The sequence below is a fragment of the Grammomys surdaster genome, unplaced genomic scaffold, assembly GCF_004785775.1.
Source record: "Grammomys surdaster isolate TR1022 unplaced genomic scaffold, NIH_TR_1.0 126531, whole genome shotgun sequence".
NCBI classification, from domain to species: Eukaryota; Metazoa; Chordata; class Mammalia; order Rodentia; family Muridae; genus Grammomys; species Grammomys surdaster.
Window position 1 is genome coordinate 16,309,794 of NW_021621323.1, and position 26,704 is coordinate 16,336,497.

General features: G+C 39.9%; 2 pseudogenes; one reads left to right on the forward strand and one right to left on the reverse strand.

Annotated features, from left to right (window-relative positions):
- Window positions 1-3,696: 3,696 nt before the first annotated feature.
- LOC114614854 lies at window positions 3,697-5,269 on the reverse strand (annotated as a pseudogene).
- A 1,135-nt stretch (window positions 5,270-6,404) lies between these two features.
- On the forward strand, window positions 6,405-6,826 carry LOC114614855 (annotated as a pseudogene).
- Window positions 6,827-26,704: the final 19,878 nt, after the last annotated feature.

The following is a 26,704-nucleotide window of genomic DNA, read 5'->3' on the forward strand; positions in this document are numbered from 1 at the left end:
AACGGAGGATCCACGGATGCCCATGTGATGACGAGGACAGTGAATGACTAAGATAGGGAGATAAGGTGATTTGTGGAGGCTTTGTGCTTCCTAGACATTATAGAAATTCACACATGTCACTCATAATCAACACTTAAGTTACTTGAGATACTTACATTAAATAAAATATGGCAGGTCCATTACCATACCTAGACACTAGTTATTCTAGTGTCAAGACCAAGTACATTAGTTTTAAAATCCACTTACATATTCTATATGTGATTGAGTGGCTGGTTGATTAACTGACATCTGACACATTTCTGTCCCTGTAGCATATTGAAAGCATACCGATGAGACAGGCATGGCTTGCTTGATTTTAGCACTGGCTTGTTTAAGACCTTAAGGTCTTATCAAATTTCCACTTTAGATAATTTAGCGCAAGCCCCACCCAAATAAGTTTATGTTCAACCCAAATATTAGGAATCAGATCAACTGAAATGGTTCTATGCTTGAGTAGATTGCAGCTAGCTGTGTTGGTAAAGTGATGGTATTTTTCTGTGTAGGACCCAAGAGAAACAATGTTTACCAACATCCCTTAGACTCTTCTAAGTGAGTGGTTCTCAGCCCTCTTAATGCTGTGACCCTTAAATACAATTCCTCATGTTATGGTGACCCTCACACCATAAAATTACTTTCATTGCAACTTCATAACTGTAATTTTCTGTTATGAATCTAATGTAAATAACTGTTTTCCAATGATCTTAGGTGATTCCTGTTAAAGGTGCCATTCCTCAAGTGGTTGCAACCTACAAGTTGAGAACCACTGCTCTAAGCTTACCCAATGGCAGAGCAGAGTAGCACGAAAGATAAAGTAACTTTGTCTAAAGTTTGATAAAGGCTTGATGGTTGACTTTGCTCTAAATTGGCCGTGAAATAAATGTATTACTGTGAATTCAGGGGAACAAAATCTATTATAAACTTGAAATGAATCTTGAAACAACAAATCATTTTTTATGGTGTGGTATTTTTCTCTGCTGTTGTTTTCCTATATTTATTGTAAAAACCTTGCTGGGAAGCAATTATGTTATCTTTTCTCTTTTTTCTTACTTATGAATTCAATATTAACTTTTAGCTCATCTCTATCTGACTTCATTTTTAAGAAATCATGAGCTATTTATGGTCTTAAAAAGCTCTATTCACTGTCTAAAGGGTTATGTATTATATTGTACTCTTTTCCCACAGATATCTTTCATGATCAGTGGTATTCTTTATGTTATGACTCATAAACAATTCAAAATTGGATTTCTCAATGATTATAAAATGACCAATTATACTCAGTAAGTATATGAGGTAACTGCTACCAAGATTCAAATTTCTAGTGCTTTAGCCTGTAGTTCTTAGTTCTCCTTTCATCTTCATGATGTGATGAAGTTATTTAAAAGCTGAAGACAGCTAGATCAAGTGGCCTCCTAAATTTTATTCGGCAGTAAGTAAAAGAAGGATAGATGTAGAGAAGAGAGAGACCCAGATATGGATATAATAATATATATATATAACAACTGCCCAGCCTCATTCTTAAACTCAAACTTGAGACTCAGGGTCTCTCCCAGCTCCTAGAAACATATTTCATTCTATTGGTTCCTCTATAATGAGCATCTATGATTCACATCGGGGTCATCTTTTGAAAAGTCAGATTACAGATGGTGGTCTAATCCAAGTGCAATACTGGAAATGGAGATTCAGGTCATGACTCCAGGCATTTTGTCAACATACTGATTTTGCATATGGTCTTTTCTCTCGTGCAGCCTTCTCAGTGCCAGGCATGCTGTATGGAGTTTATGTTTCTATCCCCCTGTGGACATTGCTTTCTCAAAGGACTTCAGCTTGCTGAATCCTCTGTGGTTTTTCTCCACATTCTCAAAGTTTTGTGCTGGCCAGTTTTCACCACATAGCTCTGTAGCACTTAATTTGGTTTCTTGAGAAATTTTATTTCCAAGTTGTTCAGCTGCAGACAGAACAAGGATCCTTTGGAGATGGTGTTCACTCCCAGTGCCTAGTGCTGGAGGGATGCTTTTTCCTAGTGGCTACTTCAGTTAATGCCACTGATGCCCTGTGCATTGTCTTTCTCTGGCCCTTTAAAATACCCTGCAGAACAAACAATGAAGATTCTCTAAGCCTTTCTTGCTTACATAGTCATCAACTGGTTCTTTCCCTTACCAAGAGTCAGAAGCATCCTAGCTGCCATCAGCCACCTTCATGGATTTTCTTCTAGGTGAATTCTCATTGATCCACAAGTCTCTTTGACCCTTGGAAACACAGGATTCTCTTATGACTCAGTGATGGCTGTCAATTCTCATTATTTTTATAATTATATTTAACATAAAAGGAACAGAAGTTAAACTACTTCTTCCATCATCTACCAAGTTGATGGCTTGAAAGCAAAGTTGTAATCCTTCAGTTGTAAAGTTGGCACATAGTGAGTCACAAGTATATCGAGCAAAAGACAATTTTGATACATTAGACCTACAAATGACATTTGACTGGCATTGTTAAGATTCGATACAAATATCTTAGAGTAGTGACAAGCATCATGACATAAACACATGTTCTACCATCAGGACAGTATACATGAGTATTAGATCATTAAAATTTATTAATAGTTTCCATTATATCTAATAGCAAAACTGAAATTTAACTATGCGTCTGTAGTTTAAAAAATTGTGCCATTAACAGAGCTCCACGGGATCTACATGATTCTTACAAAATTTTAAAACCAAATCACCCTAAATGTTGTTCTTAAATTCACTTTTCTCAAAACTCCTTCAATTACAATGGCTGCATGAAAGCAATTGAGAAAAGTTGAGTAGGTAAGGCTAGATGAAAGGATCTCGAAATCTTCATTGAGAGAACTCTGATTTCATTGGAACTGTCATTCAACTGGAAAGGGGATTTCACTTAGAGAAAAGTCAAGAAAGCAACAGATCTGTCCCTGACCTTTTGCAATGAGATGAGTGAATGTGACTGCCTGTCCCGAAAAGGACTACGACTTCTTCGTGTGTGTGTGTGTGTGTGTGTGTGTGTGTGTGTGTGACTTCTAAAGGTAAAAATTAGAAGTTTGTCAAAGTTTCCTTTGGTACCAGAGTCAGTAAAGCTGCATGAAGTATAATGACATATAATTTTAGTTACTTTTCCTCGTATGCCCTAATTTCTGAAGAATATCGCATTCAAAACAAGTTCTTTTCTAAATTCAAGACCAGTTTTACCTTACACTAGGAAGAGTACATCATCTTTTTGAGAGTGTGTTATAATTCTTGGATGAAAGTTCTGAAATGATCATTTGAGCAGCTCAAATTCATCAGCAATAGGGTTGTGAAGCTACGGACAGAGAGACTTCCTAATACTCTCTTCAGTCCAGGAAAACAATTATACTATGAAGATGAACAGGATATTTCTATATTTTTTTAAAGAAGAATGAAACTTAATCTTTATTTACAGGACATGACAGGGTATGAAATTCCACGTAGAAATAAACTCAGAGGACAGCTTCATAGAGTATGTACAGTTTATAACTGTTCAGGTATAGTTTCTTTTGTAAAAAGTGCTACGGTAACAAACCACATTTAAAAAGAGTTCTTAGTAGAGAAACAGTAAGACAAATTTATGAGAACACAGAAATAGCACAGCACATAGCTAACAACTTTGTGCCTTGGCTGGACATTAGAAGTTAAAGATCCTGGGAGCTCCATCCTGAACTTGGAAGGCGAAGAAGCCTTCAGAGGTAGTTTTTGGCACCACATTTTGATCTTCCTCTTCCTCCACTGAGAAGTACTTCTCAATTAAGTTTAATGAGGCCTTGTACACAGACTCGTTTTCATGGCTCTGTAGTGTCTCAATTTTATCCAAGCCTCCACACTCTTCAATCATTATAATGAGTTTTTCTGTCTCACCTAGTTTCTCGGCAGCCTGAAAGATATTTGAAATGGCATCAAGAATAATCTGAATAATCTTGGTATCTTTTGCACTCAAGGGGTTCATCAAAGGTTCTGTTATCCCACAATGAATGAGATATACAATCTGTTCAACAGTCCCACCACTGGTATAGTTGGTTATAGCCCACGTGGCCTCCTTCTGTGTCTTAAAATCTGAATTAGAGAGGACACCAACAAGAAATGGGACTAAGCCATGATTCACAACTTGCTGTATCTGGTCCTGGCGTCCAGCTGTAATGTTCGACATCGTCCATGTGGCCTCCTTCTGAATATTAGTTTTGGGATTTGTTAGCAGGCTGGGAAAGACTGCAAGTGCTCCTGCATCTCTCACTTTCTGAGTCTGTTCATCTTTTCCAGTGACAATATTCCCTATGGCTCTCAGTGTGGGAGTCACAATGGGCAATACAGTAGCTCCCAGAAGCTTCACAAGTTGGGGAACAACTCCCTTCTTCACAACCATCTCAATGCGCTCATTTGGACCATCAGTCAGGTACGAAATAGCACAGCAGGAATTTGCTAATACTTCTGGATCGTTGTGGTGCAGGAGTCGAACTAAAGTAGGAAGAATCTGCTCAACAGTATCTAAGGGGGGTTGCAGGATTCTTGTTTAGACAAAGGTTTAAGAGTGTCCAGGTAAGTAACCACATGCCAAGGATGACAGATCAGGAACTGCAAGAAGTGCCAACAGTGGGTCAATTGCACCATGTTTGATAACTAAGTCTCGAAAAACTGAACCATCACCTGCAATGTCTCCAGCTTGCTCGCTGATGTGAGCATGGAGAGATACCAAGAGAGAGATAAATGCTGGGAGAGCACCTCCGTCTACCACAGCTTTGGTCTGCTCAGATGTTCCAGAAGCAATGTTGGTGAGTGCTCAAGCAGATTCAAACTGAATGGGACTACAATCAGTTTCGCCCAAGAAGGACACAAATTTTGGGATCAAACCAGCCTGGATGATGTTGTCTATAAGGAAGCTGTTTCTCTCTAGAAAGCAGTTTCGGAGCAGCTTGAGTAGCTTGGAGCTGGCTTTCCAAATTGTTACTGTTTATGCCTTTAACAATGTTCTCAACAGACCAATTTAGAGTACCCTGATTGTTTCGGTTTTCCTGAAAAGAGAAAGTAGCATCATCGGGAAATGAGCTGACATTTCTCCTTTTCAGTATCTGGTCATCATTTTTAGCTTTCCTAAGTACCACATTAACCTCTATTCGGCGGTGACTCATTTCTGTCCCGTCTTTCCCCTTGTTCTTGAATCTGTTAAGCCGGGCAGCTGGTGAATTAGCATTCTCATTGGTGGACATGGTTGCAAGAACAGGAGGAAAGCTGCACTGCCGGCAAAGACTTCCATGAAAGTCGGTGCGGTGCGGGGCTCTCAAGCTGCGGGTCACCGGCTGTCGAAACGTCCACTATCCCTCAGCCCTCAGACTTTGCGGATATTTCTAAGACAAGTCTGTGGTATCCATTTTATAAATCAGTAAGTAAACTAATAATTTCATTCATTTATTCCAAGATTGTAATCATTACATTGCACGATTCCCGTAGATTCTTGTTATTAAATATCAACTGGAATTATTTTGAAGTCTTCCTACTACATCCACGTATAATACTTGTACTGACTTAGAATGATAAATATCACTTCCTTATTGTTTTTATTTACACGGGCATGACCTATCTCTTCATTGATTTGGATTTTCTTTAATGTTCTTTATGAGCATTAAAGGCTTATAGCTCAGTGGTAGAGCTAGCCATGCATTAAACCATGAACAAAATCACCATAACTACAAAATAACACCTTACTAGAATATTATAATTTCATTAATCGTTCATTATTAACTTCATTTTTGATAGTATGTATTTGGTGAACTATAAATGACATATATATATATATGACATATATATATGACATATATATATATGACAAATAATATACATACCTACCCACTACACAAATCAAATGCAAAAGACTTTCCATTAAGTTGGAAAATCTATCTTTATAAAATATTTTGCTAGTTTTAAAATGCTTAAAACCATATATATATATATATATATATATATATATATATATATATATAATGTTAACTAGTATATAATTAGTATATACTAATTAACATTTTTCTTTGATAAAAAGCAATTGATAGAAGTAATACTTGAAACTATTAATGAATGTAGTAAGGTCATTTGAAACAGATATCTGTTAAAATAATGCTATGAAAAATGACCATGGGTCAGTTTTAAAAAAATAAAATAGTAACAAAATCTGACAAGAGATAAAGAAGGCTATGAAAAATTACATTAATTACATGGAATGTGTAGTAAGAATTGTCAATACTGAGCCACAGACAGGTATTAACTTACCATAAAGGGACTGTTCATTAAAAATGAATTTTAGGAGGACCCTAGGGCACCTCCTGTGCTCCTCTCTGGACTGTTGTACTCATGGCCACCTTCGAGGAGGTGAGCGTGTTGGGCTTCAAGGAGTTCGACAAGGCAGTAAAGGAGCATGAGGGCAAGACCATTTTCACCTACTTCAGAGGTTCTAAGGATACCGAAGGGAAGAGCTGGTGTCTGGACTGCGTGGAAGCTGAGCCAGTCATTCGAGAGGGACTGAAGCATGTCACTGAAGACTGTGTGTTCATCTACTGCCAAGTTGGAGACAAACCTTACTGGAAAGACCCAAATAATGACTTCAGACAAAAACTGAAAATAACCACAGTGCCTACACTACTTAAATATGGAACACCTCAAAAACTTGTGGAGTCTGAGTGCTGTCAAGCTAACCTCGTGGAGATGATCTTCTCTGAAGATTAAGATTTGTTGACCTTGCTGGACTGTGGTGGCACATGCCTTTAGTCCCAGCACTCAGGAAGCAGAGGCAGCTGGACCTCTTTGAGATTGAGGCCAGCCTGTCCTACAAATTTAGATCAAAGACAGCCAGAGCTACACAGCAAAACCTTGTCTGAAAAAACCAAACCAAACCAAAAAAGCCTGATGATTGCAATTTTGTGTTGCTCTCCTGGTTCGTTTAAAAAAAGTCACATAATTGCTTTGAATTGATGAGTAAATGATGTTAAAAATCAGTGTATGGCCCTTCGGCCCCTGCCTGGTCCCTGGGACTGGAGCAGACACAGAGTCGGTCTGCTCCTGTCCTGTGGAGAAACTGAATCCTGAGTCATCCAGGAGCCACTGCACTCAGAGCAGCTGGTAAGAACTCCATCTCACTCCCTAAGCCCCAGAGATACATCTGGGAGCCAGGGACATCCAGGGCACAGCAGCTACCCAAACCCCGCCCCTCCGGAATTCCACTTCCCTTCGGCCCCAGCCTGGTCCCTTGGACTGGAGCAGACACAGAGTCGGTCTGCTCCTGTCCTGTGGAGAAACTGAATCCTGAGTCATCCAGGAGCCACTGCACTCAGAGCAGCTGGTAAGAACTCCATCTCACTCCCTAAGCCCCAGAAATACATCTGGGAGCCAGGGACATCCAGGGCACAGCAGCTACCCAAACCCCACCCCTCCGGAATTCCACTTCCCTTCGGCCCCTGCCTGGTCCCTTGGACTGGAGCAGACACAGAGTCGGTCTGCTCCTGTCCTGTGGAGAAACTGAATCCTGAGTCATCCAGGAGCCACAGCACTCAGAGCAGCTGGTAAGAACTCCATCTCACTCCCTAAGCCCCAGAAATACATCTGGGAGCCAGGGACATCTAGGGCACAGCAGCTACCCAAACCCTGCCCCTCCGGAATTCCACTTCCCTTCGGCCCCTGCCTGGTCCCTGGGACTGGAGCAGACACAGAGTAGGTCTGCTCCTGTCCTGTGGTGAAACTGAATTCTGAGTCATCAGGGACCCACTGCACTCAGAGCAGCTGGAGCCACTGCACTCAGAGCAGCTGACACAGAGTTGGTCTGCTCCTGTCCTGTGGAGAAACTGAATCCTGAGTCATCTAGGAGCCACTGCACTCAGAGCAGCTGAAACTGAATCCTGAGTCATCGAGAACCCACTGCACTCAGAGCAGCCGAGGAGCCACTGCACTCAGAACAGAAGGATTACCAGATCCAAGAGGTGGCCTGAGTCCCAGGAGTTCTTCCACCCGGGAGATTAGGGGCATAAGACCACAGAGACCTCTGGACTCCGAGGAGCTCTGCAATAAGCAAGATAACTGGAAATACAGATTCCAATCTTACACAGAGAGGGCAGGTACCACTAGAGTTACCCAGATGGCGAAAGGCAAGCGCAAGAACATAAGCAACAGAAACCAAAGTTTCTTGGCATCATCAGTGCCCAGTTCTCCCAATATAGCAAGCCCTGAACACCCCTTCACACCTGAAAAGCAGGATTCAGAATTAAAATCACTTCTCATGATGATGATAGAGGATTATAAGAAGGAATTAAGTAACTCCCTTAAAGAAATACAGGAGAGTACAAGTAAACAGATAGAAGCCCTTAAAGAGGAATCACAGAAATCCCTTAAAGAAATGCAAGAAAACACAAAGAAGGAATTAAACAAAAACATTCAGGATCTGAAACTGGAAATAGAAACAATAAAGAAAGTTCAAAGGGAGACAACCATGGAGATAGAAAACCTAAGAAAGAGATCAGGAGTCACAGACGCAAGCATCACCAACCGAATACAAGAGATAGAAGAGAGAATCTCAAATGCAGAAGATACGGTGGAAAATATTGACACAGTTGTCAAAGAAAATGAAAAAAGCAAAAAACTCCTAACTCAAAACATCCAGGAAATACAATGAGAAGACCAAACCTAAGGATAATAGGTATAGATGAGAATGAAGATTCCCAACTTAAAGGGCCAGTAAATATCTTCAACAAAATTATTGAGGAAAACTTCCCTAACCTAAAGAACAAGATGCCCATAAACATACAAGAAGCCTACAGAACACCAAATAGACTAGACCAGAAAAGAAATACCTCCCGTCACATAATAATCAAAACATCAGATGCACAAAACAAAGAAAAAATACTAAAGCAGTAAGGGAAAAAGGTCAAGTAACATATAAAGGCAGACCTATAAGAATTACACCAGACTTCTCACCAGAGACTATAAAAGCCAGAAGAGCCTGGACGGACATCATACAGACCCTAAGAGAACACAATTGCCAGCCCAGATTACTATACCCAGCAAAACTCTCAATCAATATAGATGGTGAAACCAAGATATTCCATGACAAAACCAAATTTGCACAATATCTTCCCACAAACCCAGCACTTCAAAGGATAATGGATGGAAAATGCCAACACAAGGAGGGAAACTACAACCTAGAAAAAGCAAGGAAGTAATCTTCCAACAACCCCAAAAGAAGATAACTATACAAACATAACTTTACCTCTAATAACAAAAATAACAGGAAGCCACAATCATTTTTCCTTAATATCTCTTAACATCAATGGTCTCAATTCCCCAATAAAAAGACGCAGACTAGCAGACTGGATACACAAACAAGACCCAGAATTTTGCTGCATACAAGAAACACACCTCGGTGACAAAGACAGACACTACCTCAGAATAAAAGGGTGGAAAACAATTTTCCAAGCCAATGGTCCCAAGAAACAAGCTGGAGTAGCCATTCTAATATCAAATAAAATCAACTTCCATCCAAAATTAATCAAAAAAGATAAGGAAGGACACTTCATACTCATCAAAGGAAAAAGCTACCAAGGTGAACTCTCAATTCTGAACATCTATGCCCCAAATGCAAGGGCACCTACATACATAAAAGAAACTTTACTAAAGCTCAAAACACACATTACACCTCACACAATAATAGTGGGGGATTTCAACACCCCACTCTCAGCAATGGACAGATCATGGAAACAGAAACTAAACCGAGACACTTTGACATTAACAGAAGTTATGAACCGAATGGACTTAACAGACATCTATAGAACATTTCATCCTAAAACAAAAGAATATACCTTTTTCTCAGCACCTCATGGTACCTTCTCCAAAATAGACCATATAATTGGTCACAAAACAAGCCTCTACAGATACAAAAAGATTGAAATAATCCCTTGCCTCTTATCAGATCACCATGGAATAAGACTGGTCTTTAATAATGACAAAACCAATGGAAAACCCATGTGCACATGGAAACTGAACAACTCTCTACTCAATGATGACTTGGTCAAGGAAGAAATAAAGAAAGAAATTAAAGACTTTTTAGATTTCAATGAAAATGAGGACACATCATACCAAAACTTGTGGGACTCCATGAAGGCAGTGCTAAGAGGAAAACTCATAGCTCTAAGTGCCTACAAAAAGAAACTGGAAAGAGCACACACTAACAAGTTGACTGCACAACTAAAAGCCCTAGAACAAAAAGAAGCAAATACACCCAGGAGGAGTAGAAGGCAGGAAATAATCAAACTCAGGGCTGAAATCAACCAAATAGAAACTGAAAGAACAATACAAAATATCAATAAAACCAGGAGTTGGTTCTTTGAGAAAATCAACAAGATAGATAAACCGTTAGCCAGATTAACCAGAGGGCACAGAGAGAGTATCCAAATTAATAAAATCAGAACTGAAAAGGGAGACATAACAACAGAAACGGAAGAAATTAAAAAAATCATCAGATCCTACTACAAAGGTCTATACTCAACAAAACTGGAAAACCTGGATGAAATGGACAATTTCCTAGACAGATACCAGGTACCAAAATTAAACCAGGAGCAGATAAACCATCTAAATAGTCCCATAACCCCTCAGGAAATAGCAGCAGTCATTAAAAGTCTCCCCACTAAAAAAAGCCCAGGACCAGATGGTTTTAGTGCTGAATTCTATCAGACCTTCAAGGAAGACCTAATACCAATTCTCTTCAAACTATTCCACAAAATAGAGACAGAAGGAACACTACCCAATTCGTTCTATGAAGCTACAATTACACTCATTCCCAAACCCCACAAGGACCCAACAAAGAAAGAGAACTTCAGACCAATCTCCCTTATGAACATCGATGCAAAAATACTCAATAAAATTCTAGCAAACCGAATCCAAGAACACATCAAAACAATCATCCATCATGATCAAGTAGGTTTTATCCCAGGAATGCAGGGATGGTTCAATATTCGGAAATCCATCAATGTAATCCACTATATAAACAAACTAAAAGAAAAAAACCATATGATTATCTCACTAGATGCTGAGAAAACATTTGACAAAATTCAACATCCCTTCATGATAAAAGTCTTGGAAAGATCAGGAATTCAAGGCCCCTACCTAAACATAGTAAAAGCAATTTACAGCAAACCAGTAGCCAACATCAAGCTAAATGGAGAGAAACTTGAAGCAATCCCACTAAGATCAGGGACTAGACAAGGCTGCCCACTCTCCCCCTACCTATTCAATATAGTACTGGAAGTCTTAGCCAGAGCAATTAGACAACAAAAAGAAGTCAAAGGGATACAAATAGGAAAGGAAGAAGTCAAAATATCGCTATTTGCAGATGATATGATAGTATACTTAAGTGACCCCCAAACTTCCACCAGAGAACTCCTAAACCTGATAAACAACTTCAGCAAAGTGGCTGGTTATAAAATCAACTCAAACAAATCAGTAGCCTTCCTCTACATGAAAGATAAACAGACTGAAAAAGAAATTAGGGAAATGACACCCTTCACAATAGTTGCAAATAATATAAAATACCTTGGTGTGAATCTAACCAAGCAAGTGAAAGACCTGTATGACAAGAACTTCAAGTCTCTGAAGAAAGAAATTGAAGAAGATCTCAGAAGATGGAAAGATCTCCCATGCTCATGGATTGGCAGGATTAATATAATAAAAATGGCCATCTTGCCAAAAGCAATCTACAGATTCAATGCAATCCCCATTAAAATCCCAACTCAATTCTTCACAGAGTTAGAAAAGGAAATTCTCAAATTCATATGGAATAACAAAAAACCCAGGATAGCGAAAACTATTCTCAACAATAAAAGAACTTCGGGAGGAATCACCATCCCTGACCTCAAGCTGTACTACAGAGCAATAGTGATAAAAACTACCTGGTATTGGTACAGAGACAGGCAGGAAGATCAATGGAATAGAATTGAAGACCCAGAAATGAACCCACACTCCTATGGTCACTTGATCTTTGACAAAGGAGCTAAAACTGTCCAGTGGAAAAAGGACAGCATTTTCAACAAATGGTGCTGGTTCTACTGGAGGACAACATGTAGAAGAATGAAAATTGATCCATTCTTATCCCCTTGTACAAAGCTCAAATCTAAGTGGATAAAGGACCTCCACATAAAACCAGATACACTGAAACTAATAGAAGAGAAGGTGGGGAAAAGTCTCGAATACTTGGGCACAGGGGAAAAGTTCCTGAACAGAACTCCAATGGCATATGCTCTAAGATCGAGAATTGACAAATGGGACTTCATAAAATTGCAAAGTTTCTGTAAGGCAAAGGACACTGTCAATAGGACAAAACGACAACCAACAAATTGGGAAAAGATCTTTACCAATCCTTCATCTGATAGAGGGCTAATATCCAATATATACAAAGAACTCAAGAAATTAGACTCCAGGCAACCAAATTACCCTATTAAAAAATGGGGTATAGAGCTTAACAAAGAATTTTCAACAGAAGAAACTCGAATGGCCGAGAAGCACCTAAAGAAATGCTCGGCATCCTTAGTCGTCAGGGAAATGCAAATCAAAACAACCCTGAGATTCCATCTCACACCAGTCAGAATGGCTAAGATTAAAAACTCAGGTGATAGTAGATGCTGGCGAGGGTGTGGAGAAAGAGGAACACTCCTCCATTGTTGGTGGGACTGCAAGATGGTGCAACCACTTTGGAAATCAGTGTGGCGGTTCCTCAGAAAATTGGACATAGCATTACCCGAGGATCCAGCTATACCACTCCTAGGCATATACCCAGAAGGTGCTCGAACATATAATAAGGACATATGCTCAACTATGTTCATAGCAGCCTTATTTATAATAGCCAGGAGCTGGAAAGAACCCAGATGTCCTTCAACTGAGGAATGGATTAAAAAAATGTGGTATATTTACACAATGGAGTATTACTCAGCTATTAAAAACAATGAATTTGAGAGGTTCCTAGGTAAATGGATGGAACTAGAAATTATCATCCTGAGTGAGGTAAGCCAATCACAAAAGAACACACATGGTATTCACTCACTGATTATTGGATATTAGCCCAGAACCTTAAAATGCCCAAGATGCAACTCACAGGCCACATGAAGTCCATAAAGAATGAAGACCAAGTGGGGGTGATTCGGTCCTTCTTAGAAGGAGCAACAATGGACTTCCGGTTTGGGCCAGAGCATAGAGTAGGTCGCAGGCGGCAGCTCCGTACTCAACCCCAGAAAACCGAGAGAAACAGGGACTCCCAGGAGCTTGAACTCACGCAGCATCCCAGGTAAGGTAAAAGCAACACTCTCCCCAAACAAGGAGCAACCGGGACCCACTGGGACCCAGGAATTCGCTCCTGGCCCGGGGCGGGCTCCATCCGGTTTGGGCCCGAGCACTCACAGATCCCGGGAGGCAGCTCTGCTCCCAATCTCGCAGATTCCAGAGGAAGCGGGGCTCGCAGGACCTCTGTACCAAGCAGGGTCTTGGGCTAGGAGGTGGCAGTGCTTGCTCCCAAACAGGGAGCAGCTAGGACCCACTGGGACCCAGGAATTCGCTCCTGGCCCGGGGCGGGCTCCATCCGGTCTGGGCCCGAGCACTCACAGATCCCTGGAGGCAGCTCTGCACCCAATCTCGCAGAATCAAGAGGAAGCGGGGCTCACAGGACCTCTGTGCCAAGCAATTTCTTAGGCTAGGAGGTGGCAGTTCTTGCCTCCAATCAGGGAGCAACTGGGACCCACTGGGACCCACTGGGACTCACTGAGACCCAGGAATCCTCTCCTGACCCGGAGCCCAGGCCCCTTCCGGTTTCCACCTGAACACTGAGCACATCTTGGGCTTCAGCTCTAACTCAAGCAGCAAAACTCATCCCAAACAGTTCTGACACAACCTAGATAATAGGAAAGACAGGCCCCTGTCAGAGACAGCACTGATAGCACAAAGGCGATCCAGATGGCGAAAGGCAAGCGCAAGAACACAAGCACCAGCAACCCAAGGTACTTGCCAGTATCAGAACCTAGTTCTCCCACATTAGAAAGTCCTGAACTCCCCATATCACCAGGAAAACAAGAACCAGATCTAAAATCACTTCTAATGATGATGCTAGAGGACTTCAAGAAAGAAGTAAATAACACTATCCAAAAACTTGAGGAGAACACAGGAAAACAGGATGAAGTCCTTAAAGAAACACAAAAATCCTTTAAAGAATTACAAGAAAACACAAACAAACAGATGAAGGAATTGAACAAAACCATCCAGGACATAAAAATGGAAGTGGAAACAGTAAAGAAAGCACAAAGGGAGACTATCCTGGAGATAGAAAACTTAAGAAAGAAATCAGGAGTCATAGACACAAGCATCACCAACAGAATACAAGAAATAGAAGAAAGAATCTCAGGTGCAGAAGATACCTTAGAAAATATCGACACAACTATCAAAGAAAATGCAAAATGCAAAAAGTTGTTATCTCAAAATATCCAGGAAATCCAGGACACAATGAGAAGACCAAACCTAAGGATAATAGGTATAGATGAGAGTGAAGATTCCCAACTTAAAGGGCCAGTAAATATCTTCAACAAAATTATTGAGGAAAACTTCCCTAACCTAAGGAATGAGATGCCCATAATCACACAAGAAGCCTACAGAACGCCAAACAGACTAGATCAAAAAAGAAACACCTCCCGTCACATAATAATCAAGACACAAAATGTACAAAACAAAGAAAGAATTTTAAAAGCAGTTAGGGAAAAAGGCCAAATAACATATAAAGGCAAACCTATCAGAATTACACCTGACTTCTCACCAGATACTATAAAAGCCAGAAGATCCTGGACAAATATCATACAAACCCTAAGAGAACATAAATGCCAGCCCAAGCTACTTTACCCAGCAAAACTCTCAATTACCATAGATGGAGAAACTAAGATATTCCATGACAAAACTGAATTTGCACAGTATCTTCCCACAAATCCAGCTCTACAAAGGATAATAGCAGGAAAGATCCAATACAAGGAGGGCAATCATACCCTAGAAAGAGCAAGAAAATAATCCTTTTCCATCAAACCCAAAAGAAGATAACCACACAAACGATGTCTCCATTATTAGCAAAAATGACAGGAAGCAACAACACCCTCTCCTTAATATCTCTTAACATCAATGGACTCAATTCCCCAATAAAAAGGCATAGGCTAACGGACTGGATACGCAAACAGGACCCAGCTTTTTGCTGCTTACAGGAAACCCACCTCAGTGACAAAGACAGACACTACCTTAGAGTAAAAGGTTGGAAAACAATTTTTCAAGCAAATGGTCCTAAGAAACAAGCGGGAGTAGCCATCCTAATATCGAATAAAATCGACTTTCAACTTAAAACTATCAAAAAGGATAAGGAAGGGCATTTCATACTTGTCAAAGGAAAAGTCAACCAACATGAACTCTCAATTCTGAATATCTATGCGCCAAATACAAGAGCGTCGACTTACATAAAAGAAACCTTACTAAAGCTCAAAACACACATTGCACCTCACATAATAATAGTGGGAGACTTCAACACCCCACTCTCAGCAATGGATAAATCATGGAAACAGAAACTAAATAGAGATACAGTAAAACTCACAGAAGTTATGAACCAAATGGACTTAACAGATATCTATAGAACATTTCACCCTAAAGCAAAAGAATATACCTTTTTCTCAGCACCTCATGGTACCTTCTCCAAAATAGACCATATAATTGGGCACAAGACAGGCCTCAACAGATATAAGAAAATTGAAATAATTCCCTGCATCCTGTCAGATCACCATGGTCTAAGGCTGGTCTTCAAAAATGACAAAGAGAATGGAAAGCCCACATTCATATGGAAATTGAACAACACCCTACTCCTTGATAATCAGGTAAGGGAAGAAATAAGGAAGGAAATTAAAAACTTTTTAGAATTTAATGAAAATGATGACACATCATACCAAAATCTATGGGATACAATGAAAGCAGTGCTAAGAGGAAAATTCATAGCTCTAAGTGCCTACAAAAAGAAACTGGAGGGAGCATACACTAACAGCGTGACAGAGCACCTGAAAGACCTAGAACAAAAAGAAGCTAATACACCCAAGAGGAGTAGACGGCAGGAAATAATCAAACTCAGGGCTGAAATCAACCAAATAGAAACAAAAAGAACTATCCAAAGAATCAATAAAACTAGGAGCTGGTTCTTTGAGAAAATCAACAAGATAGATAAACCCTTAGCTAGACTAATCAGAGGGCAGAGAGACAGTATCCAAATTAATAAAATCAGAAATGAAAAGGGTGACATAACAACAGAAACTGAGGAAATTAAAAAAATCATCAGATCCTACTACAAAAGCCTATATTCAACAAAATTGGAAAATTTGGATGAAATGGACAATTTCCTAGACAAATACCAGTTACCAATGTTAAATCAGGACCAGATAAACCATCTAAACAATCCCATAACCCCAAAAGAAATAGAAGCAGCCATTAAAAGTCTCCCTACAAAGAAAAGCCCGGGACCAGACGGTTTTAGTGCAGAATTCTATCAGACCTTCAAGGAAGACCTAATTCCAATTCTTTTTAAACTATTCCACAAAATAGAAACAGAAGGTACATTACCCAACTCATTCTTTGAAGCCACAATTACACTCATACCTAAGCCACACAAAGACCCAACAAAGAAAGAGAACTTCAGGCCGATCTCTCTTATGAACATTGATTCAAAATTACTCAATAAAATTCTAGCGAACCGAATCCTGAACACATCAAAACAATTATCCATCATGATCAAGTTGGCTTCATCCCAGGAATGCAGGGTTGGTTCAATATTCGGAAATCCATCAATGTAATCCATTATATAAACAAACTCAAAGAAAAAAACCACATGATCATCTCACTAGATGCTGAGAAAGCATTTGACAAAATTCAACACCCCTTCATGATAAAAGTCTTGGAAAGGTCAGGAATTCAAGGTCCATACCTAAACATAGTAAAAGCAATATACAGCAAACCAGTAGCCAGCATTAAACTAAATGGAGAGAAACTTGAAGCAATCTCACTAAGATCAGGGACTAGGCAAGGCTGCCCACTCTCCCCCTACTTATTTAATATAGTATTGGAAGTCCTAGCCAGAGCAATTAGGCAACACAAGGAGGTCAAAGGGATACAAATTGGAAAGGAAGAAGTCAAAATCTCACTATTTGCAGATGATATGATAGTGTACTTAAGTGACCCCAAAACTTCCACCAGAGAACTCCTAAACCTGATAAACAACTTTAGCAAAGTGGCTGGATATAAAATTAACTCAAGCAAATCAGTAGCCTTCCTCTACTCAAAAGATAAACTGGCTGAGAAAGAAATTATGGAAATGACACCCTTCAAAATAGTCACAGATAATATAAAATACCTAGGTGTGAACCTAACCAAGCAAGTAAAAGACCTGTATGACAAGAACTTCATTCCCCTGAAGAAAGAAATCGAAGCAGATCTTAGAAGATGGAAAGATCTCCCATGCTCATGGATTGGAAGGATTAATATAGTAAAAATGGCTATTTTGCCAAAAGCCATCTACAGATTTAATGCAATCCCCATCAAAATTCCCACTCAATTCTTCTCAGAGATAGAAAGAGCAATCTTAAAATTTATTTGGAATAACAAAAAACCCAGGATTGCGAAAACTACTCTCAGCAATAAAAGAACTTCTGGAGGAATCACCATCCCTGACTTCAAGCTGTACTACAAAGCGATAGTGATAAAAACTGCATGGTATTGGAACAGAGACAGGCAGGAGGATCAGTGGAATAGAATAGAAGACCCAGAAATGAACCCCCATACCTATGGTCACTTGATCTTTGACAAAGGGGCTAAAACCATCGAATGGAAAAAAGATAGCATTTTCAACAAATGGTGCTGGTCCAACTGGTTGTCAGCATGTAGAAAAAAGCAAATTGATCCATACTTATCTCCTTGTACAAAGCTCAATTCCAAATGGATTAAGGACCTCCACCTAAAACCAGCCACACTGAAACTAATAGAAGAGAAACTGGGAAAAAGCCTGGAATACATAGGCACAGGGAAAAAGTTCCTGAACAGAACACCAATGGCCTGTGCTCTAAGAACAAAAATTGACAAATGGGACCTCATAAAGCTGCAAAGCTTCTGTAAAGCAAAGGACACAGTCAATAGGACAGAGCGGCAACCAACAGATTGGGAAAAGATCTTCACCGACCCTACATCTGATAAAGGGCTAATATCCAAGGTATACAAAGAACTGAAGAAATTAGACTCTAGACAATCAAAGAACCCTATTAAAAAATGGAGCACAGAGCTGAACAAAGAATTCTCAACTGAGGAAGTTCGAATGGTTGAGAAGCACCTAAAGAAGTGTTCAGGATCACTAGTCATCAGGGAAATGCAAATGAAAACAACACTGAGATTCCACCTTACACCAGTCAGAATGGCTAAGATCAAAAACACAGGTGACAGCACATGTTGGTGAGGATGTGGAGAAAGAGGAACACTCCTCCACTGTTGGTGGGATTGTAAACTGGTACAACCACTATGGAAGGCAGTATGGCGATATCTCAGAAAATTGAACATAGTGTTACCTGGGGACCCAGCTATACCACTCCTGGGCATATACCCAAAAGAAGTTTCACCATACAACAGGGACACATGCTCCACCATGTTCATAGCAGCCTTATTTATAATAGCCAGAAGTTGGAAAGAACCCAGATGCCCTTCGACAGAAGAATGGATGCAGAAAATGTGGTACATTTATACAATGGAATACTACTCAGCTATTAAGAACAATCAGTTCACAAAATTCCTAGGCAAATGGATGGAGCTGGAAAATATCATCTTGAGTGAGATGACCCAATCTCAAAAGAACATACTTGGTATGCACTCATTGATAAGTGGATATTAGCCCAAAAGCTCACAATGTCTAAGAACCTACATACAGACCACATAAAACTCACATAGAAGAAGGAAGACCAAAGTATGAATTCGTTGGTCCTTTCTAGAAGGAGTATCAAAAGTTTCAACCAGAACTCCCAAAGTCTAAACCAGAGAACACAAAGGGAGGGACTCACACACCTGTATAGGGAATTGAGGGTGTCCTTGTTAGACTGCAGTGAAAGTGGAGGGCCAAGGTCCCCGAAAGTTTGGATTCCCTACTGTGTGGGAATTCGAGAGCAGGGAGATGGGACTGGGAGGATGTTTGGAGCACACCATCACAAAAATTAGGAGGAGTGGGTATGGGATAAAGGATCTTGGGGGAGAATGAGAAAGGAGATAACATTGAAAGGTAAATACGTATAATACCCAATAAAAAACCCACACAGATAAAGGATTTTTTTAAAAAAGGGAGTTTACTTATCTTAAATTAATTTCAAAAGTTTCTAGGAGTTGCAAATTGGCTAAGATCCTATTTTAAGCTCTCCACAAAAGAACTTAAATCTCTGATCAATATTCTCAAGAGAGAGGTAAACCCTAACTTCCTCAACAGTTAATTGACAGAAGAGAGGTAATCTCACAAAAAGTAGAAAAAGCTATTTCCAATCGATATATCATATAGTCTGATTAATTGTCAGTGGTGCTATAAAAGTCCTTTGACAAAAGATTATAAATATAGATTTATATATCCTTAAATAAGGTCTTCATGACTCTCTGAGTGTAGAAGGAGCAACTGTTGGCGCTTCAGCCCTGATTTTACAAGAACTCTGAAAAATTGGCTTTAAAAATAAAAGAGGGGGAACGGTACCCCCTCAGAAGGAGCCCCCCAGAAATACTCTCCATCATGCCTTGTTCACTTTTCTCTCTCTTAAGCTGAAAGCTCATGGCAAATCTCTTGCTGACCATGTTGGTGACCTCGGGCACCACCAAGACCAACAAAACTTTGCCACAGATATGGGGAAGGACCCTCATACCCGTAAAGGGAATGCCCCAAACCCAGTTCCCTTATGGAGCCAAGGACTGATATGCCTGTCCAATACCACAGAAGGCACAGCTAACCGGCTACCATAAATATTAATGAAAAAAAATAGATACACTCACAAAGCCAGGCCCAACCATAAATACGATGAATAATAATTTACATCCAGGGAAGAGAAATCTCCCTGAGAATCCCCTTCTTTTTTCTTTCCAGGCAAAAATGAATCACCCGTGATGCCTACCATTAGAAGTTCTAATCCAGATGGGCCAGAAGTCAGGATCCTCGCCCTTACCCTCACCCCCTACCTTTTCCCAGCTGCACAAGGTTCCCTGAAGCTTGGCAACTGCAAGATCCTGCTTGGAAACTGCAGATAGACTCAAAGCAGTGTACCATATCATCTGAAGAATAGCAAGGAGACCATAACTCAAGCAGTGTACCATATCTTCTGAAGAATAGCAGGTTGCAGTCCTCCTCGCCCCCACGAATAACTAGGGCCTGCCAGTCGGGTCAAGTGGCACCCAGACGTGGGGCTCGAGGAACGGACCCCTCTGGACGGACCCTCATTGAGAGGATGTGCGCAGGACATCAAGATTAAGCGAGACAGAGATCAAAACCCGCGACCTGTCATCCACGGAACCAGGTTGATGCTGCCATCAAGAAGACGGTTGAAGTTCATTACCATCAGCCGAAAATTGAAGAGGATCCAGAAGTGACTCTGCAGGAGACTGACACAGCTGCCAGCTCCCCTGCCTCCCCCCTACGGTCGACCGCTAGACTTCCACGCCCTCCAGAAGGGTTCCTGGTATGCCTGGCTTTGCCCCCGTTTCTCTCGATAGAGAGCTTGGCCTCTTGATCACCACAACAAAAATTGGCTTTTTCCTAAACCAAGGCCGCCCTTGATATGGCCGCTAACATTGGGGAGCCTTCCTTTATGACAATATTACACCCCAAACTGACAAATGGTTGGTAAATTGAACATCTACAAGGGACTAGGATGGCTGTGAGTTAGCCCAATGACGGGATTATTGTAGGTCCACTTCCCAGGGGCCCACCCAATGCAGCCGAAAAGGAGTGCGTGGTGCTGGGAGTGGGTGCAGCCTACATGGCCTAAGACAGGGCCCTCACCCTCCTTTCACCCACATCGGAGTCCCTTGACGTTGCCCATCGTCGACAGCCTAAAACCTTCGACCATCGATGTGACTCGTCTCACATCAGTGTTTTGGGGTTGTGAACTTGTCTAAGACCCCCCCATAATTAGACGTCCAAATTCAAAATTCACATAGTTGGGATTGATCATAAGATGCCTTCTCTAACTAAACAGAGAAGGGGGAGATGCCAGAAGCCAGGACCCTCGCCCTTACCCTCACCCCCCACCTTTCCCCACCTGCACAATGTCCTCTGAAGCTTGGCAACTGCAAGATCCTGCTTAGCAACTGCAGATAGACTCAAAGCAGTGTACCATATCATCTTAAGAATAGCAGGGAGACCATAACTCAAGCAGTGTACCATATCTTCTGAAGAACAGCAGGTAGATCATAATTCAAGGCAGTGTACCGTATAGACCATGACATGTTTCAAGGCACAGGCCAAGAAGATTTTGTACTTTTCCACCATCTGGCCCCTCTTACCCCCTCCCCTTGTGAAACATGCTATAAAAAAGCATTTCATGTTCAAAAATAAATAAATTATTTATAAAAAAAAAAAAAGAGTTCTGTTATAAGGAGAAAGAAAGTGGGAAAGATTTGGGAGCAGTTCTCGTGAGGTATGTGTGTGGGGAGAGAGTTATTAGCCAAATTTATTGCAAGGAAACTTTTAAAATGATGATATAAAAAAGTATAAACTGCTCTAACACCATTAGAAAATAATACAGCATTATTTACATATGGTTTTAAATGGAAATATTTTCTTAGATACAGATATTGCTCTCCTAGCAAGCCATCAGGTATAGTGGCATGTATGTAACTGAGGAGACTCGTTTGTTTCAAGATCACCTCTGAGAAAGGCATGGAAGTTCCTTCAGGGCTGGGTGAAGACATTTCAATTAAAATTCACTATGTCTTTCTATGCTTGCTAAATTTATTTTTAATGTATAAACTACTATTTACAATAAATAATTTTGACTATAAAAAAAAAAAAAAAAGAAGGAGCAACAAAATACTCAAGGGAGCAAATATGGAGACAAAGCGAGGGACAAAAACTGAAGGAGGGGCCGTCTGAAGACCTTTCCACCTGAGTATCCATCCCATGTGCAGTCACCAAAGGTAGATGCTGATGTGGAAGTCAGGAAGTGCATGCTGATAAGAGCCTGATATGGATGTCTCCTCAGAGGTCTTCAAGAGTCTGACATATTCAGAGGCAGATGCTCACAACTAGCCATTGAAGTGATCATGGGGTTCTCAATGGAGGAGTTAGCGTGAAGACTGAAGGAGCTGAAAGGATTTGTGGCCCCATGAGGAGAGCAACAATACCAACCAACCACAGCTCCCAGGGTCTAAACCACCAGCCTGGGAGCACTTATGGAAGGATCCAGGGCCTTAGCTGAATATATAAGAGTGGAGGGCCCTGCTGGGCACAGGTGGAAGATGAGATCCTTGACCTCATGAAGGCTGGACGCCCCAGGGGGTGGGAGTTTTGAGGGTGGGGAGGTGGGAGTGGGGGGGTAGATAGAGGTTACATCCACAAAGAAGAAGGAGGAGGTGTGAGGAGATTGGGGGTTCCTGGGTGGGTGGGGGATGGGGTAAGGGGACAACATATGAAATGTAAATAAAACATCCAATAAAAAAAAAAATCAGTGTATGTCTAAACAATAAAGAATTAAAATACAGGGCTGGAGAGATGCCTCAATGGTTAAGAGCACTGACTGCTCTTCCAGAGGTCCTAAGTTCAATTCCCAGCAACCACATGGTGACTCACAACCATCTGTAATAGGATCTGATGCCCTTTTCTGGTGTATGTCTGAAGACAGTTACAGTGTACTCAAATAAATAAATAAATCTTTAAAAAAATGAAAATAAAAAAATAAAAATGAAATTTGGAACCAAAAGTGGTAGACAAAGCACATGGAAAATACCAGTACTCAGGAAAGAAAGGGGAGCTTAGAGTCCATCCTGGCTTACACTAAGCCAACATCTCAAATTAACTAATTAATCTTCAAATGTATATAAAATGATATTTGAAGGTGGGCATATAGCTAATTCAGAAGAGTTCTGGTAAGTGTGCCAAACCCTGGGTTGGAGCTCTATCACCCTAAACAAAAAGTTAAAAAGATAATTACATGAAGCATTACATTACCATTTCCTATTATATTAAAAGTATGATACCTTAAGTGCCTTAACAATATGAATTTGTTATGATCTTTAAAGTACTATACAACACTAGAAAAAATGATATTTTCAAATGCTTCATTTTTTATGCTGCAAAAATCCAACAATCTGTCATATACCATCTATCTATCTGGCTGGCTGGCTGGCTGGCTGGCTGACTGGCCGGCTGACTATCTATCTATCTAATTTATTCTTCTTTCATATAATACCTACTGGCTGTAGTTTCCCCTCTCTTCACTTCTTCAACTTTCCATCCATCTATCCTTTCCTCCAGATCCATTATTCTTCCAATTCCCTTCCCACTTTTCATGAAATAAAACTAGCTAGATAACATTCTAATACCATCTTAGCATTAAATTGTCTTTTTAAAATCTGTTTTTCTTTATATTTTGCTTTAGAAGTCAACTAAAGACCATCAGAAAATATTTTCTGAATCAAATATATAATATATGCTCATATTCAAGATATACTCATGTTTTAGTTTCATATTTACCCAATTTTAATAATAAAATGTATTCTCCATAGAATAAAATATTTTAATTTCAATTAGCTCTTTGAGAGCTTGTATGATGTTTTTTGACCATACTCACAGTACCTTCTCCCCAGCTCTGGAGCCACCCCTACTTTACTTTCCGATCCATCCAACTTTTTATGTCATTTGGCTTGGTTTGTTTCAACCCACAAAGACCAGTCTGTGCTATCTTGTTACCAAATATTTGTCCAAATATTCATAAGTGAGGGGACATCTGTTGGAGCATGTTCAACTTATCAGGGACTACACTCTTTAAAAAGCTGCTTTCCTTCTCCCAGAAACAAAAAACAAACAAACAAACAAACAAACAAGAAAATGTCAATAACTCCATGGTCGGGGTGAGATTTACTGCCCAACTCCCATCTTCATGACGGGATATGATCTGACTTGGGATTTTACACAGGTTTTGCATGTACTGTTGCAAACAGTTTGAGTTCATAGGTACAGCTGGCCTACTTTGTCTAGAAGACCATTTCTTTGAATACAGAGCATCTCCATCCTTTAACTCTTTTCTGCTCCCTTTCCCACAATTATCTCTGAGCTTTGGAAAAAAGAGGCTGTGCCATATACATTCTATTTAGGGTTAAACATTCTGTAGTTTCTTAACCTGAACCTTGTCCAAGTGTAGATCTCTGTTTTAACTGCTACCTCCCACACACAGAAGCTTCTCAGATGAAGGGTGAGATATGCATTAAACTTTGGGTATGCCGATAAGTCATTGAAGTCTGTTACACACTGTTTCCATTTAGAAAAATAACATTAGCTGTTTCACCAGCAGAACCTATGACATGTCTACTTATAACCATTTGGGATGATACTAGTAACAAGACAGGTTTCAGTTATGGAATGAGACCCAAAATCAATGAAGTGGTTGACCACTTCCATGCTACTGGATCCACCACTGAAGTGATGGGCATGCCTTGCCAGGCCAGCCAATATTGTAACTTGCAAGACTCACAGCTGACTGTAACTGATAATTACTTTTCTCCCTTGGTAGCATACAGAACACCTTTCAGCACTGAGTGATACACTTATGTGAGTTTCTAAACTTTTATCACAGCAGTGGCAAAGTCTCTTCTATTTACTTCTGAATTAAAATAAGAATGGAGCTAGTCATGGTTAGACATTTTTATAACCCTAGCTACTTGTGAAGCCCGAGTGTAAGGATCACAAGTTCAAGGACTGCCTGGACTACAACGTGAATTCAAGACTGTCCTCCAAAACTAAATGAAAATTTATGTCAAACTTGATACCTAAAAATGGTCTGGAACAATAGCTCAGTGGTAAGTTGCTTGCCTACCATTCATGAGGTCCTGGGTAAAATCTCAGCAGTGTCAGAAATATAACTATGAAAAATGAATAAATAATACCATAAATAAAAGTTTAGATTTTGATATTTATGTTTACATCATAATTGCAGAGCAATTTGAATCTTGAAATACAAACAATACTAATGAGTTATTACTATATTTTATTTTGGAAGTAAGGAAATTATAACAAGAGAAAAAATTTAATAAAACTATGAAATTTCAGAGCAGTTCTCAACTACATCAGGTCAATTTATACATCCTAACTCTTATGTACTCTACTGTAAAATCTACTTTGACAGACAACTTAATCAAAAGGGCTGGGCCAGGTTTTATGATACACACTGCCCTCTCATTGTCTGGCATGTTGTGTTTATATGATTTTACTGAAAGATAGCTTGTTATAATTAACATTTTAATGAGAAAAAGTAGTCCTGTCAATTACATGTCAACTATGATACATGACCCTCAAGAATGGATAGCTTTAAATCATTTACAAGTCATACAAAGCACAGCAGCAGCATCACTACAGAGTGATTGATGTATGACATTGGAAGATTGCTCCCTCTTCCTCTGGAAAATTATCTCTGTGATATATTTAAAATGTGACAGTCAAGATCTGGACACTGAAAGTAAGAGAACTCTGTAAACTTTTAAGTTGTTATGGAAGATTTTAAATATTTAAGGAAAATATTTGAAATAGAAAAAAAGTTTTTCCTTCAAATATCAAAGTAAAAATGAAAGAGAGAATTCAGTGAGAGGGGTCAGTAGGTAAAAGTGATCATGTTCGACAACAGTAGTTCCATGCTCAAGACCCACAGGAAAACAGAGAACTGAGTACTCCAAGTTCTACTTTGGCCTCCAAACACACAGCTTGGTATGCGTACATTCATACCCACACACATACAGCATACATAAATTAAATAAAACATCTTAAAGAAATGAAACAAACTTTTTTAAAGTGCTACAATGTCACAAGTTTCATTATTAACTAGAAGCTAACCTTCTCAAAACCTTTGGGTCCAAATTGGTGCCTTCTCTTTTCTAGACATAGAGGACATGGTGGATTTAATTTTTATTGAATTATGGAGCTCTTATGGCTCCCTATGTGAAGTAATGTTGATATTACTGGTCTCAGACCAGAAGCATTGGTGTTCCCTTTCTATAAGAAGTGTGAATGTACTTGTACAGAAAACAAGTTTCTTTTTTTAAGATGGTAGCATTAAAGAGCTCATAATCATCTATCATGCAACATAAAATAGATGATAATAATCTTTGCATGACAATTATATTGAAATATAGTTATATACATGCATTGGCTACACGCATGATGTCTGGCAGCATCATTGTCCAGTGACATCAATAAACAGGAGAATGTCCTGTAACTGGTGTCTTTACACTTGACAGAGAGCCAGTACAATTGAAGAATGGCATTTCAATTTAATTTAATGACTGTAAATTTGTTTAAATGCCACATTCTGCAAGAAGCTATTGCATTGACAGCAGGCATTACAAACCTAATT